The sequence below is a fragment of the Ostrinia nubilalis genome, chromosome Z (assembly GCF_963855985.1).
Source record: "Ostrinia nubilalis chromosome Z, ilOstNubi1.1, whole genome shotgun sequence".
In the NCBI taxonomy this organism is placed as follows: Eukaryota; Metazoa; Arthropoda; class Insecta; order Lepidoptera; family Crambidae; genus Ostrinia; species Ostrinia nubilalis.
Window position 1 is genome coordinate 19870142 of NC_087119.1, and position 17426 is coordinate 19887567.

Genomic DNA, 17426 nt, shown 5'->3' on the forward strand with positions numbered 1-17426 from the left:
TCTCCTGTAATCAACAAAAGACTGTCAAAGACCTGAGCAAGTTATATACGAGGGGCGGCTGAAAATTTCGCGGCCTAAGGTACTTAGCGATGAGTAATTAGCTTGTTACTCATATCACTAGTTGCGACACTCAGTAGTATTATAAAAAGCAATCACTAATTAAGTTTGCACTGATAGTTCAATTTCTATCGAACAAATGACATGACAATGACATTCGACACCGCGCGCCGCGGACATAATTCCTCGTAAAGAAGGAAAATAGACCGAAAGACATTTTTGAAGAGATGTCATTGGTTCTTCAGGATTCTGGACCTTCATATACTATGGTTAAAAAATGGGCCCGACTATTTCAACACGGACGAGAGACCTGTGAAAACGACCCCCGCCCTGTCACGATACTGAGTGAAGGAAACGTTCAAAAGTCGAAAAAATCGTTCCGGCTGACCAAAGAATTAAATCGTGGCAGATAGCTGAAGAATATTTCTTTATGTTCGCGAGGCTATTGTACAGAAATGACGGGGGAAACTGACACGCGGATTGCTCTTTCCGCAAGACAACGCGCCCGTTCACGCCGCACGTGTTGCGAGGCCAAGCCCTGAAAGACACCGGGTTCTCAGAGATTGACCACCTACCATATAGCCAAGACCTATTACCTAGCGATATTTTCCTGTTTTTCGATTTGAAAAAGGACTTACGGGGCCGGAGATATGCAGATGACAACGAAATTAAAGCTGCGGTTGGTCGTCATTTTGAAAAAAAATTTTTTGGGTGGGTAAAAGGCATTGTATGCGAGATTTAAGAAATGTATTTCTTTTGAGGGAGATTATATTACAAAATAAAAAATAGAAACCATTTATTTTATTTCATTAAGTACCTTAGGCCGCGAAATTATCAGCCGGCCCTCGTAGCTGTATGTAGATGAGTAATAAGTGCCCTGAAAATACACTTATATCTAAAGAACTTACCATGTGGCATCACATTGTGTCAATCTAATACGAAATAGAAAAACTAATGCGAAACTAACAACGCAACGTATGAAACTTTAACATTTAAATAATTATGTGTTTATTGCAAAAAAGCTCTGTCCTGGTTGTATTAAAGTCCATAGAGTTCAGTATTAACACGTGTAATCGGACATGCTCCTTACATTGTTACAGACTATCGAACCAAGTAACTTTTCAGTGTGTATCGGTGTAAGCCATACAATAGAAGCATAAAGTTCAAAAAAAGTCAGATGGGGCCCCGGGCTTTGTCTACCTTTTTATAAAAATACTTAAGAACCTTTTTATTCTGCATTCTTTAAGCCCAATTAGAAAAGGATTAAGTTATAACAGAGGATCGTTTGAGGCTTCTTTCTTTAGCCTATCTCTTAACGATCGCCGTTGAAAGTAAAAAAGAAAATCCTTTAAACAAAGTTTCTTTCTTGGTGCACTCTATAAAGAGTGGATAATATTATGCAATATTTCTTTTTGTGTTAACTTAAGTAGTTTAATTAACTTAGTTTCTCATAATTTAACTAGCGGCCGCCCGCGACTTCGTACGCGTGGATCCCGTTTTACCCCCTTCATCTATCTTACGCGGTTTACATTTTTTCATACAAATGTTTTTTCCCGCTAACTTCCGTTCCCGTGAGAATTTTGCAATAGCCTGTTGTAACTAAGCTTTAAGTTTACTAAGGTACCTACTTGCATGCCAAATTTCAAGCGTCTAACTTAAGCGGTTTAGATTTTTCATACGAAAGGATTTTCCCGCTAATTTCCGTTTCTGTGGGAATTTGGGGAATTCCTTTCTTAGTGCACCTCTACGGTACCTAAGCTACGTCCCCTCCAAATTTCAAGTGCCTACGTTTAGCCGTTTAGGCTATGCGTTGATCTATCTTACGCGGTTTAGATTTTTTTCATACAATTGTTTTTTCCCGTTAACTCCCGTTCTCGTGGGAATTTTGCAATAATCTGTTGTAACTAAGCTTTAAGAGCCATTTCACAAAAATATTCCGCGCGAATTTAGGTAAAAGCTGTCAACGCAACGTCAAAAGAGTAAAAAGAACGCTGAAATGGACAAAAAAATCTTGAGCCGTGACCGTATTAAGACTTGATTTAAGTTATTAATTTTAAGGTAGAATGAGGTATTCAAACTTGATTAATTAATTTAAATTTTTAATAGAGTTTATTAAGTCTTTTATATTTCGATTCATAATGAAACACGAATAGGTATAATATGTAAAATATATATATTAAGTACAAAATAAAGACAGTCACATAGTGAAAAATAAATCTGCCCCCTTACAGCTCCATCATCGGACCCTGGATACGAATAATGAAACACGAATAGGTATAATATGTAAAATATATTAAGTACAAAATAAAGACAGTCACATAGTGAAAAAAAAAATCTGCCCCCTTACAGCTCCATCATCGGACCCTGGATACGAAATATTCGTCAAGGCGAATCACACAAGCCCAAACTCCATAGGGTTCTATTGTTTTGTTACGGAGGTGGCCATTGCATCTCCTCCAGATCCATTATCAGACAGAGCTAAGAAATAAATAAATAAATATTATTATAAGTAAACAAATAACTAAAATAATTCATCTTACTATCTTACTTTTTACTAGTCTTACTAATATTATAAATACGAAAGTTTGTGTGGATGTCTGGATGTTTGTTACACTTTCACGCAAAAACTACTGAACAGATTTTGATGAAACTTTACAGTACAGTACAGCAGTACTAGGCAGTCTGTGTTCAACTATCACTCGGGTCGGACGTTCCTATCGCAAGACCTTTGGTTCACACAGTTCCGATACGACTCTAGTGCTGTGTGTAATTATTTTCGTGAATACACTGAGTTTATTAATTTCTACGAGTGGATTTCATTTTTCCAGAGACCTACGCCATGAACCCTGAACCAGAAGACCCTGTCGCCAGCGACAGCGACGCTCATTCATCCCTGGCGTCGACCAGAATAACAATGTATAGGCTATAATTTATGACGATCTGTGACAAACTAAATTTCAAGCGGGTGAAGCCGCGGGCAATACTACATATTTCATACTAGCTTTTTGCCCGCGACTTCTTCTGCGATGAAGTGGAAAATGGTTCTAATAGAATTAAAATATTCTAAGAAAATTAATTTTGTTAAATGATTATATTTTTTGATATAAAATCTACATATCATTATGTTTAAATATTTGAATACTTACAAAATTATGAGATCTTTCTAAAACAAAATTAAAACACTACACCTGCCGCAGATTTCTTTGTAAACAATGTTTTTTTTGTTTTTCCTTCAGGTGCTAAAATCACCAGGCTATTGTGTGCGCATACTCTGGAGTATTCCACATACAACTGGTTGTCGGAGAAGCATAGATTTCCATTAAGTCTACTCCCGCTACCATATGGAACTCCGCTAAAACTCGTGAGGGCGCCAACACTTGCTTTTGTATCGAAAATTAGTATGAGCAGCTGCGCACGCGGTTGCCCGTTACAGGCTCTATGCAACCACACTATTTTAAACCGTGGTCCCTAAGCATGAGATGGGAAACTGCACTCTCTTGAATTCTCTTGAATTTGATGGTGTTAGGGGAATCCTAGGAATGAATACAGACTTTCCAATGGAATCTCCTCATCAATATTGCGAAATTGCGAGTTGCAATGCAATGTTACGTTTTCACTTGTTACTTTATTGTAATCTGACCTTGATTTTTCAAACACGTGTCAAAATAAAAAAAAATAATTTAAATCAAAAGTACTAAGGAATATTTCATTGATATCAACTTCAGACGGACAGATCACAGAAACTAAAGGGAAATGTGACAAGGGACAAATTGGAACATATTGCTTGTGAAAGCAATGATGACAGTAGCGACGTCATTATGTAAACAGTTTATATTGCTTGCATAGTACTAAAGATTATTCGAACGTTGAATACTGATACCGCAATGGATAATGAGCACATAATTTGATTTCTTTGTGTGTGTGAATTTCTAATACGACACTGAGTTTCGAACTCAGCGCATTACTAAGCATCTCTCTATATTTCTATGGAACCAAATTATCTCCAAAATAACATTCCACACCTTTTTAACCTAGTCAGGTAATAATTTTAATAAAATACGAAGCACGTCATCTATCAATAGGATATAAAATATGTATATTTTAGAAGTTAATAAATTATGCATAAAATATAAACACTTTAGAAGTTTAGTTAAATCGTAGAATTTCTGAAAAACAAGTACTAAAATCGTACTGAAAAAAAAGTATTAATATGTTATCTAATTTATTTATTAAACGTCGAATTTTATCAAAGATTTTGGACTAAAGTTTTTGAAAATATTTTATAGCCTACATAGAAAAAAATTAGGATTCTAAATCGTGAAAGAAATTTTTTTCGGAGCCTATTGCCTCCAAACAAACAAACAAACAATTAAATCTTTCCTCTTTTATTAGTATAGATTTAACAACAAAACAAAACGCTTCTCTTTCTTCTTCACGAAACAAAACTCAAAGCGGATAAATAAATAAACAAATCTTTGGACAATTTCACAGCGCCATCTAGTCCAAAAGTAGGCAACCAATATGCTTGTGTTAAGGGTGCTATCATAATGGATATAGGGGAGAGTTCGGTATATTGTACCGCCGGGTAAATTGTACCACCCTCATATTTCGTAAAATATTTATTGAATGTCTGAAATTGCAACACTCAGCGATACACAACTAAAATCAATTAATATCGGCCATGTGGTTTTTGCCGTGACAACAAACACGTGTGTTTTATTTTGAAAAGTATTTTTTCATTGTTTTCAAGTAACTTTTGACAATTAATGTTTAGATTGTAATTTTGTTAAATTTAATCACAGGGTGTTTCTAATATATTATTTAGATGCGTAAATTAGTGTGGATTACAATTATTTGAAACATTTTTCGGTATTTATAAGCTATATTTTTTACCGATTTTTTGAAAGCACTATCACCTAGTCGGCTAAATTGTACCACATCAAGTTGTATGGAACTTTTCCAAATGATTTTGAAATTTTTTTTAGTAAGTCATATTTTGAAGTTATAATAGCGTAGTTATGTTTGACTAACAATAAATGAAAGCAAAAGACTGGCAAAGTAGATTAGGTACAAGTGTGCGTTACGATAATTGGAATTACAAAACTTGTACTCAAAATCGTGATAACTTGTAAAACAATATCGATTGTCTATGTTTTTAACTACTGTTCCTCTTCGTTTCCTAATTTGTTAAGAATATATCGTATAATATTTTGCCATAGTTTTTTTAAAGACTTGAAATTTATTGAAATCTAATTTAGTAACCCTGTGGTACAAATTATCGAACCGGTTGGCTAAATTGGACCGAAGCTCTGAACTCGTACTTTGTTGATTTGTGCTAAATATACAACAATCATGTTAATTAATACTTATGAAATAGTAAGTTGAATAATGTATCTTTTATTATATACCATGGACATTAGTAAAAACAAAAGAAAACTATGTGTAAAATGGGATTGAAAAAAACTGGTCCAAATTAGCGGACTCTCCCTTACTATTTTATAATTTATTTATTAAATTAAATACATGGTACCTACATATTATACATAGTTACACCCAGATCCGTTAAAGAAATTAAAATTCATCATTTCAATTTCTGCTCGGCCGGCCGACTCGAAACAGCCTCTCGGCATAGTATCAAATGTATTTGGTCGCCGTACAAATCACCGCTTTACGACACGAACGCACGTAAACGTCACGGCGGGAAAAATGACACAGGTCCTGCCTTGACGGGCGCTCGCGCCATACTAATCGATGTCGGCTTGCGCATTGTAATTTATACTGATATTCACATCAATATTTTGACAAAGCGGTTACTAATATTTAAACAATAACTGTAGAAATTAATTCTACATTGAATATTCTTTATTTTGGGATACTTTTATTGCAGTTATTGCTGTGTTTTTAAACCAAAAACCACGATCAAAATGTGACGTTAATCTTCAAATTTGCCAAATTATTTTTAGATTTTACTCAATAATGGTAATGAAATTCAAGAATCTATTTCATTAATGGACTACAAGAATATATGTCCGATGATTACTATATATTTTTAAGCTTATTATATGAGCATAAATAATAGATACAGGACTTTGAAAATGAGTCTGCGGCAATTTTTTCGTAAAATGGTTGTGGGAGATGGGGCACTGTGAATTAAGCAAAAGAGTTTTAGTAAATCCGTTTCATTAATGGTCAACAACAAGGATTGACCTATCTTTCGCAGTTATTAAATAATCTCTGGGTGTTGCTTAAGATAGTAATTCATGCTTCCAAAATCTTAGAAATTCTCACGAAAATGTAAAATGGCTCTTAAGTTTACTAAGGTACCTGCATGCCTAATTTCAAGCGTCTAACTATTTTTCATACAAAAGGATTTTCCCGCTACTTCCCGTTCCCGGATGTGGATGTCAGTTAACTCTTTCACGCAAAAATCTGCTGAACGGATTTTGATGAAACTTTACAGTATTATTGTTATAGAATAACATAGGCTTTAATTTATGATGATTTGTCACAAACTGATTTTCAGGCGGGTGAAGCCGCGGACAAAAGCTAGTATTTATTTAATTTCACTTTTATTGCCTCAGGGGATCCCAAAATGACTTTTTACTTTGTGTAGTTTTTAACAGCATAAGCAAAGGGAACCTTTGATCTGCCAGCGAGTTTGTCTTGCACGAAATTACAACAGAAACCAATTAGGCCGTAAAAAAAAAGAAGACAAAATTCTCTTTTACAAATGTCCTATGAATATGGAAAGAATCATTTTATACTACGCCTTTATATGCCCTATTGGGTACCGGACCGAAAATACCTACATATACAAGTTCTTTCTCATTTGGATAAGAATATATTATATCCACCCACTCTGATCATAATCTCAGTCTCGGTTTTGTCTTACAACAAATAAAACAAAGATTCAAATTAAAGATAAAGCTCGGCAGCCTTTTACTGTGCCTAACAATCTGCGAAGGCAGATGCCTTTCTTCTTCTGCAGATTCTTACAATAGTAAAAAACAAAAAGCATAGCTGTTGTTGCTCAGGTGCAATATTCTCAAATTACGGATCCGGCGACTGGGACCGCGGTCCTAGTTAATTGCGGTCCCAGTCGCCGGAAGCTTTAAATGATCGACATTCACGCTAGTGAATTAATTTTAAATACCTGCTTTACACCTTTTTAGAATTAATTTCCGTAATATTTCAAAAGCTTAGCAAACGATCGTCTAAATTACCTTTTAGACAAGACTCAACCGTTTGAATAACAGCTACTGTCAAATCGCTTTAAATTCGTCATTTCATTAAAACTGACAGGTTTAAATGATAAAATATTCTAGTGCTAACGTATTCCAAAAGCAAACTGTTAGGGCTGCCCCTAAATCACTCGGGGCATTCATTTGCCGTGTCTGTCATTTTGCTCCCCTAAAATTCGTCGCATTCGCATAAATTGTGTTCTGGTAGGGTTGCAACAAAATACCATTTTCATTCCGTTTAGGGAAATCACAATTGAGTTATACATTTGAATTCGAGATGAACAGAACAAGCTGATACAGATGTGTTATCTCAAAAAATAGTGTAGCGATAATTGGCGCATTTAAATAAATGAAGAGAATATGATGATGAGTATGATGAATGGATGAAAGGATGAAAACGAGCTGATAGTTATGTAATATCTCAAAAAAGAGAGCAGTGATGATTGAAAACTTTCCATATTATTAACAATTTAAAGAGCTACCTGGGCTTAACTGATTTATTACTTTTTTTTGTTAACTAATAAGTAGTCGTGCTACACCAAAATTAAAATTATGAAAATGTCATACACAACCCTATTTTCCCTATTTCTTTATTATTTGCGCAAGAAATTTGTTTGCAGATACTTTGGCTGTGAACAGACTGTTCATAACTATATTCACGGATATTTTATTTATTTATTTATGGCTCACAAAACAAGACAGTTACAGTAGTATTTAGGCACAATAATAACAATCCATACATTAATCTTTACCGCAACTCTTAACATGTGGGCACAGAATGTAAAAAAAAATCTTCATAAATATCATCATTCGTAGATTCATTCAAATCCACTACAGTGAACTGCCACTAAACGGTGAGTCAAAAATGTTTACATCTGTAATCTGTAGGTGTTATTCAGAATATTTGTATTGGAACAACTATTTAAAAGTTTTAAATACTGACAAACTTGATTAAAAATAAAGTACCTCAAGCTATAAAGCTGCAACGACGTTATAGCTGATGCATTTGCTAATGATGCCGTCTACGTACCTAAACCAAGTCGTGTATTTCAGTGCAATTCTCAAATTAAAATTGGTTGGTGGCACGCGAAACCCCAATTGAGTATGAATGTCTCTATCTAGAGTCACAGACGCTCTTCAATGTGCCCGCACCCGGTTATTTGAAATACTCGTAGTACAAGTAGATTTTATCTGTGCTAATATACTTACGAGCAAAAGTATGGAATCACCCCCTTGTGTTTTGTTCCGAGCCATCTTAAGAACTGAATGGCTATGAATGTATCTATGGTATCAATTTAAAGTATATAATGTCACCTTTAAAATGGTACCATTTTTATTTATCTTCTATAAGTCATTTAGTTCTTACGATCGATCATAACAAACAGGGTGATTCCATACTTTTGCTCGCGAGTGTAGTTCACATGGTTGAATACAAGGACACACTGTAAGGTACTGATTGTATTGGTATTGGACGTGGGTTGGATTTATTTCAATAAATAAATTACCAATTTAGTAAACGTGTAATGAATTGTTGTCTTATTATACTTAATATAAAAATACATTTAATAAGAATTTCAAAAGATCCACTACGCAAAACTCTTAAAATGTTTTGCAATCTGTATATTTCTTTGGAGTTTATGTATTATACTCATTCAAATGTGAAAACATTTTTATTTGAAAAATATCTCGTTTCTCAGAATCATTTTTAGAATCGTCTTCGCAAGATGTTTTAAGTTTGTCAAAGGAGTTGGTAAATGAATACTTACTACTTTCAATACGCTTTTGGAACCTTCGCGATTTTGTCTGGAAAATTGCTGCATTTGGGAATTATAATACTATTGAGTTGAAGTTCGTCAAAGGGTAACGAAGCGTAAATTTTTATTGGGTAACTTTCAGTGTTTTGGTTTTTAAGTTAAGTAATTGTTGTTTTTAAGCGTGTGATAAAAATAAATGAACCGGAAAGGGCTCAGATCGGGCCAATGTTTATCATAAACAGGTAGGGAACTCGGATTTGAGTCGCCGACTCAGCAACTCTTCGCTCATTACTTTTTAAGTTCCCAAGAAGTTATAATGGGGTTGCCAAGTTTGCTTTGGACGTTGCCATAACTGTCATAATTAAAGAGTCTACTCCCCGTAATCTGTGGATTTTGGGCGTTAATGTGGTTATGAGTTCTTGTAACAAGTTGGTATTAAGTTTCGTTATGGTTAAGTTGCCTAGTGTTGGCCTCGATTAGAAAGAAAGAAAGATACATTTAATATAATGGACATCACATAATTTTTTGTTGCATTATAGCACCTATTAAAGACTGTACACACCAAGCCCGCTGACTGAAAACTGACTGAAAAAAAGAAACACAGTCGACGACTTTTACTTTCTTATGACTTTAGACAACAAAAGTCGACTACTTATATCGGCGGGTTGGCAGGCTTGGTGTGTGGACTGTGGGCAACGTAAGAAGCCAAAATATTTACATAGTGTACACAAAGGCTAGATTTATTCACGCCTGCCGTCAATCCCCTTGTGAGATTACTTGGAATTGTTCTGCTAATGGTTTGGAGCAATCGGAATTTGCAGACTAATTTGCGTGATAGTGTTGTTCAATTGTCCGCTGTAGTCGGACTTTGGGTGATATCGTCTGGTATGCTCTGGAACGTTCTAGAGCTGCGGCTAAGAGCAATCGCTTCATTAATGGACTTGTAGTCTGTTGAAGCGGATGTTATAGCATTTGAGATGCTCAATCCATAGTCTGTCTGTCTTTTGTGATAAAATGGGTGATTTAGTTTGTCAATTAACAACGTCCTATGATGAAACTGTTCAATTTTTCTATTGTTTCTTAGGTATAAATAGGACGTTGTTGATACATTTAAGTTTCCTACACAGTCCTGAAAGTCATTTAAGCTGCTATGCTGCATGCTAAAAATTAGAAAAAGTTTAAATTTTTATATTTTGAAGTCACCAATGGTAAACAGTCTAAAAAATTTTAATTGACGAACTTAATCAACCATTTTAATACAAAAGGCAGATTATACCAGCTAATTAAAGTTCATTGTGAAAGTAATCGACTGCGTCAATAAGAATTTCTTACTAATTTGACGAAATCACAAATACTAATTGCAACGAATTCTTTTTCAAAGACCTTTTCCAAAAAGCTCAATGCTATCGAAATTCTTTTTGCACGGGACCGTAAAGAGAGAATGTAACTAACAGGGAATTGAAATGATTGGAGCGAATCCAGACCTTTTCGTATTGTCATAAGGGTCGTTATCGTTATATTGGCTCGAGTTCCACGCCACTCATTAAATGAAACCGACTGTTAATACGTTTTCAATGGATTGAACATAGTCAATGGAACTCAAAGGAATTGTACATTTATTTCGGAGTCCCAGTAAGCGGGGCAATTCTTGCGTTTGTAGGCGTTTCGGCAATATTGTGTAGAGACAGACGTCGAGGAACGTCGACTTAGGTATTCTAGGCCTACTTAGTGGACGCCTCGACATTTAGATATTGCTTTTAAATTGCGACCGGAAAAGGAAAATTAAGTAAATTAACTAACAAAATTGTATTGTTGAAAAATAAATGGGCAACACTTATGTGAAAAAAAGTTAAAAAACACTCACTACATAGCTTGGTGAAACAAAGTAAGTTATAAATAAGCTTAGTGTAAGCAGTGCGTTAAATTTTCAAAATCTGAAAGTTTAGGATTTTCTGAGAGAGAATTTGATACTCGAAATTATTAACTAATTTTGTTTAGTTGCTCTTACAACACTTTAGATGAAAGATTTTAGTCTTGAATCAAGCAAATAGTCTGAAATGTGGCTCCGTGTTTTGGACCGAGGGCACTTTGTCCATCGATTCGATTAAACTGTCAGAGGCGCCTATGATGGCTCTTAAAATCTGACAGTGTTTCGACCTCAGTTTTTAAAAATCCATACGACACAAGCACCGTTAAGAGGAATATGCAAGGTTTTTAATTTCTCACATTTCAGCAGCCTTGGTAATTATAACATCAAGCAGTGCTTTTCTTTAAATCTCAAAAAATACGTGAATGTGAGGTCACTGTCCATGTTGGAACAACACACAGAGTTCCATTATAGGTTAGTTACTATGGGTGGGTGATATTTGCGGTAGCGCAGCGATGCAAAAGACTGTTTAATGTGCGCTGAAAATGTTTACTACTGGGTATGCCTATAATAAAAATGGTAAAAGACACTAATGCCCGTTTTCACCATCAATCCCTAATGTTTAAGTGACCCCTATGTAAACAAAATTCCTGTTATTTGTTACCATAGGGGTCACTTAAACATTAGGGAATGATGGTGAAAACGGGCATAAGTCTTAGGCTTTTAGGCGGCACAGATTCAACCAGGAACGCTTCATTGAAATATAGGCGCTCGGTAAGCTTTCCATACCGCATAGGTATGCCAAGCGTGCTCACGTGCCGCTCTGCCACGCCGACAAGTCAGAATAATGCCAAGGACTATGTCTGCCTTTTACCTCTTCTCCACCTACAGCTAAAATGAGTTGTTGACTTGAAAGAGTCCGTTGAACGGATCCTTTTGACTGCTCTTATTCAGCGACTTCGCCAAACTCTGGCGAAAACACAACCAAGAGACCTTGATACAAATATTAAATGGTTACATTTCCTTTGGTATAACTGAACTGAACATTAGAGCCGTGGGCAATGGCGTGCGTATGAAACCCAGGAAAGTAGACTTCAAAGAATAATACGGGATTCCCATACCCTTGTACGCCTTGTTTACATTTCCACCAAAAAATTTGCGAGTAAGCCTTAATACATAAATCGAAACAAGACACGTCGCACTTCGTGATACATTTTTTAGGCACATCATTTCAAAGCAAACAAAAATGAATGTAGGCAAAAGGGAAATGCTTCCCTCCCAGTGGAGCGGCAGATACGTCAAGCATAATATCTGTAATTGATTGATGGAACACGAGACTCGTTCCGTGTGAATTTTCATTGTGTGTATTGGAAAATGAAGTGGGGAATCCGCGCAGACTTAGCTGTGAACTTTTTAGATATAATCGCATTTTGGGTAGGCGACTCTCCTTTTCCACTTTCCCTTTCTTGACACTGACACGCCGCGGCGTCGGAGACAAATGAACTCTGTTATTTAGGGCAGAGTATACACAGTTTTTTTATATAGGAACACGAGGCAATAGGCATTTGCTTTCTTTTATAGTCACACACATACATGATTACACAAATGTGAAACGGGCATGCGAAGCTTGAGAGCAAATGTACGCTGCTGAAAAAAAACACGTTATTCATGTTTGCTTTCGACGTGTGCTCAATTTAAATTGGTATTTAAATACCAATTTATTCTAAACAATAATATTGTAATTGAAACAACTCGTGTTTTCCATTTCAAGCATCAATCTTCATTATGTCACCGTCCATTTAAACTCTTCAAAGCGTCCGAAACAGACAACTTATTTGAACTTTTTAGAAAGTAATTTCATTGTTGTTGAAGTATTTTTAACTATAACGGAGGAGTGACATCTAAATAAAATTGCTTGACTATTTACTATGATAAGTACAAAAGCATTTGTATGTAGTGTGAGCCGTTTCTTTACATTATGTTTTACATTAGCGGTATTAAAAAAGTCAAAGCAAAGTTTTCATGAAATCAGTACCGAACTAAGTTACAATTATCAATGCATAATTATTGGTTGAAATGTTAATTAACATTCGGTACATTAACATGATACGATATAATTAAGTACCTGTACCATACAGTGGTTAACCTAAACGGGCGGTCGGTATGAATGACATGACGCACTCAGTAAGCCGCAATCGAAGTCAAACCATTTTGTGTGGACGCGGCCCTTGTAATCACGGTCGACAGCGCATTAAGGCGATTAGAGTCCTCAATAACCTTGGGCGTTTGACCTTCACGCCGCGAGCAACACCCGCGTACCCCGCACCAAAAACTCCGATTTGACACCGATCAAAAATACACGGGCATAGGTAGATACAGAATAGAAGCTCTTACTTCATACATTACTGCCTATTATTTTAAACTTAAATTGATGAACCTTGATGTCGGTGTCATTTAACTCAGGCGTAAAGGTATTTAATAAAAATAACAAAATCCATGAACATTTTGTACGGGATAAAATTTTATTTTATTTTTCGTAAATTTTCTAATGCTTTTGTCGGTTCAGTCGTTCTCGAAATTTAAACAAACCCGACTTTATTACAAGCTTTTATTTAGCTTGCAATTTATGATGTATGTAGGTAATTACATAAATGTTTGTTCGGGTGGAATCTTGCAAGCTGAATTAGTTAGACCAACTTCCTGACGACAACTAGGCTAGATGACAAAATTTCAATTATTTGTCCGTCAGACAGATAATTAGAAAATATTAGACTCATATTTTTTATTTTCTTTCATAATTAAATAATAACAGTGCTACATCGAGTTGAAATGGCGCGATACGCCACGTTTGAGTAGAAGTTTTACTCAAATGTGACGTCACGCGAGATTTCAACTCAATATAATACTGTAATTATTCGATTATGGAAAAAATTAAAAAATATGAGTCTAATATTTTCTAATTATCTGTCTGACGGACAAATAATTGAAATTTTGTCATCTAGCCTTTTTAATAATATAGGTACGTTTCATGGTTTGGTAATTTAGGGAAGTTTATTTGCACTTAACATGAAAAATATGGTATCAATGTACTGTGTACCTATGCACCTTCAGTGGCAACAACAAGGTCTACTGAGTACCTATAGTCTACTAAAGGCATGAAATAGATTAATTTCACTAAAAATTAAAACCAACTCCAAAACGACTCACCAAAAGGTAGGCTGCCACCGACTCCGAAAATGGCTAATTTTGTAATCAGTATCCAAATTTTTTAATAAGCTCTATAGAACAATTCAATACCACTTTATCTTAATTTTTTTTAATGTGACAGGAGGCAAACGAGCAAACGGATCACCTGTTGGTAAATGATTACCGTCGCCCATAGACACCCGCAGACCCAGGGGCGTTACAGGTGTTATTTTTAATTGTGGTATTTTGGCGAAGAAACATATTGAAAATATAAATTGTTTTCTTCACGTAAATCGATTAAGTTACAGATTCTGACTAGCACCTAATTTGGATACTGATTGCAAAGGCCTAGTAAATAAATAACGTAATAATTTTTCTACTTGTATTTATCTAGTGCAGTTGTTTTGGAGTCAATTATAGTTTTTTTACACTAATAGATTCTATTCAGGTAGAAAATAGCGTCTGAGCGCGTCATGTATCATCTGACTGCACGTACTCTATGAACAATTCTGACATAAAATCTATTGTCGAACAAAAGCTGGGTTGCACCATCTTACTTGAACTTTGACAAGCGTCAAAAGTCTGTCTAACTCCATACAAAAAACACCGGTTATCGCCAAAGCTACGGTCAAAGTTAGGTCACTTCAGGTGGTGCAACTCAGCCAAAGAAAAAATTCATTTTGATCGCTAATGTCAACCTCCCCGTCTGAAGGCCAGCGGCCGACTGCCGCCCGCACCCCGCGAAGGCCCCCTCAACAGCAAAACGTTCGGAATTTAGCAAAAGTAAAATTTATGAATGAAAGTAATGTTCGATTGAAAAACGCAACGTGTCATTTAAAGATTAAAGAATTCCTAATCTATTCGTGCAAAAATCTTTTAAATTAACATAGCCGTTTTGGAGGAGTAGGGAATTTAAGTAAAAAATCGATGTCCCGTATTTATTTTTTTAATCCAAAACAAAGAGACGTAGCGAAAATTCAAACGTCACAAATGTAGTCCTTGAACTGTTGTATAACATATATTTTTTTCAACTATTTCTATCCAGCAGTAAAAGAGGAGTAGGCTTTACAAAATGCCCATTTGGCGCGGATTGAGGACTCTAATCGCCTTAACTTACCGCAAAATGTTAAATTGCCCCAATCGAAATTTAACTTTAAAGGTTTAGTATTAGGTTTAAAATAGACAAACCCATTCAAGGTTAACATTTCTTCCAGGAAATAAATAACTTTTGCATTTACGATATACGAAGCATGACTCTACAAACATACTAATTATAAAAATTTCGTCGTCGTGATTCTCAAAACTTGTATGCCTATACTTAGTGACAAGGTTACATTAGATTTCCAGAACGATTTCATACTTTAAGGACGTAGCACACTTATCAACCCGGAAAGGGATCGTAACCGTATCAACTAAAGGCGGTCAGTATTCTTTGTATGAAACTCCATACTGCAACGCACACTTAACCGCACCGTAATGCCCGGTTTCTCTCAAACCAAGGCGGAGCGGTGCGGAGACGAGAGGAGATGTGCGGCGAAGCTGATAAGCTATTTCCAACAAAGCTGAGCGGAGAAGAGCGGAGCGGTGGTTGGATAGGGCTCGTGAAGCAACTTTTAGGATCATTAACCAGTTTTTGGATATCTTGTATAGTTTAGAAATAATCGAGTGAGATCACGTCTTATCGTTTCGTAATAGGGGCGGAGCAGTAAAGAAAAATGTCAGAAAGTGGAAATATTATTCGAACTATTTTCACGCGTACGAAAGTCGCGGGCACAGGTAGTATCAAATATTTAGAAGAAGTGCTCAAGAAAAATTTTTACAATCACGGAAAGTGACCGCCCAGTTAGGTCGGTTTCGGGCAATTTTCTGGTGAATGAGCCCAGACGTGTGTGTGTTTGACGTTTGTAATTAATAAACTTATTAGGGCCTTGCGACCTCTCGCCTGTTAGTTAACCCGTAAAGGCCTCGCTAGATAGAAAGCGTGCGCGTGAATTTCACGTTGCGTGCTGTTCGCGAGTTCTTGCTGTGCAAAAGACTTTATATTCATTGGAAAAAACTCGCACAGAAACAACCGAAATCTAAATATAGGAATTATAACTCAAAGGTGACTACTGACTGACTGACTGCCTGACTGACATAGTGATCTATAAACGCACAGCCCAAACCACAGAACGGATCGGGCTGAAAATTGGCATGCATGCTTTGTGAATGGAATAGGATAAAAATGTGTGTTGTTTTGTGATTAGTAGATTTAATTTAAAAAAATATACTAAAATAATTTTGAATCTACTAATCATAATGAGTACCTAATGACCTGTTACTTTAATTTCAGGCGAGCGAAATCGTTGGCAATTATGCTGGTTTTATACAATATATAATTTTCATTTCAAATCAAACTGACTGAAAATGACAATTTCTGACAGCTAATGACTAGTTTTTGACAAAGATCGTAAATGACGGTCAGTCAAATTCAATCACCTTAGTCTCAACACTAGGCCATCGACGTCCGTTCGGCACATTCGCGACACCCCTAACTTTTGGATTTCGACCACGTCCCGAGATTTGAAATTCGAAGGAAAGCTCGCGTTTCGTCGGTTTATATGAAGTTACAATACTGTATGATATTATTACCGTGGTTCAGTGGTTCAGTCAGTCACCCTTGAGTTATATTAATAGACGATTATATTTTCATTGACGGATTGACATTACGGAGTCTAATATGTATAATTATAAAGGTGCTTTCATACATTTATTTCCGGACTTGATGACATCGCGCTTAAATGACAAGAAAAGCATTTATTTTTTCTTGTCATTTCATTTAAATTTTTTCTTCACGTAGAAACAATTATTAAAAAAAAACAAATTTAACATAGTACGTTATCCGTATACTGTCTTATAATTCGCAAACCAAGACACGCGGCGTCAAATTCACGCTTCGCATATAAGGCCCGGCTCCACCAAGGCGGTGCGGAGCGGAGCATAGAAGTTTTTTGAATAACTAATCAGATTCCATTGTTTGCACATCTCCACTCCGCTCTGCTTCGGAGGAATTGGATCGGGCAGAGAATAGCGGAGAAGTGTCGGGTGGATTTGTTTTTTATAGTTTTTGACAGCGTTGGCGGTGCGGTGAGGCGCGGCGTGGTATACCGCGGAGATGAGCGGAGCGGTGCGGAGATGTGCGGACCGGTGCGGTGTTTCATATACAGGGTGGAATTTTGTAATGCCACCTGGAGGGAAAGTACTCTTAATGTAGATAGAAAATTTTACTCAAACAAAACATTCCTTTATTTTTGAAAAGAAAGAGAACTGCATTCAAACATT

The 17426-nt window shown here is 36.0% G+C and overlaps 1 protein-coding gene across 1 annotated transcript in view; it reads left to right on the forward strand.

Moving 5' to 3' along the window:
* The window catches only part of LOC135086780 (adenylate cyclase type 6-like), a 385929-nt gene that overhangs the window by 244524 nt on the left and 123979 nt on the right, over positions 1-17426 (forward strand). The window lies entirely within an intron of this gene.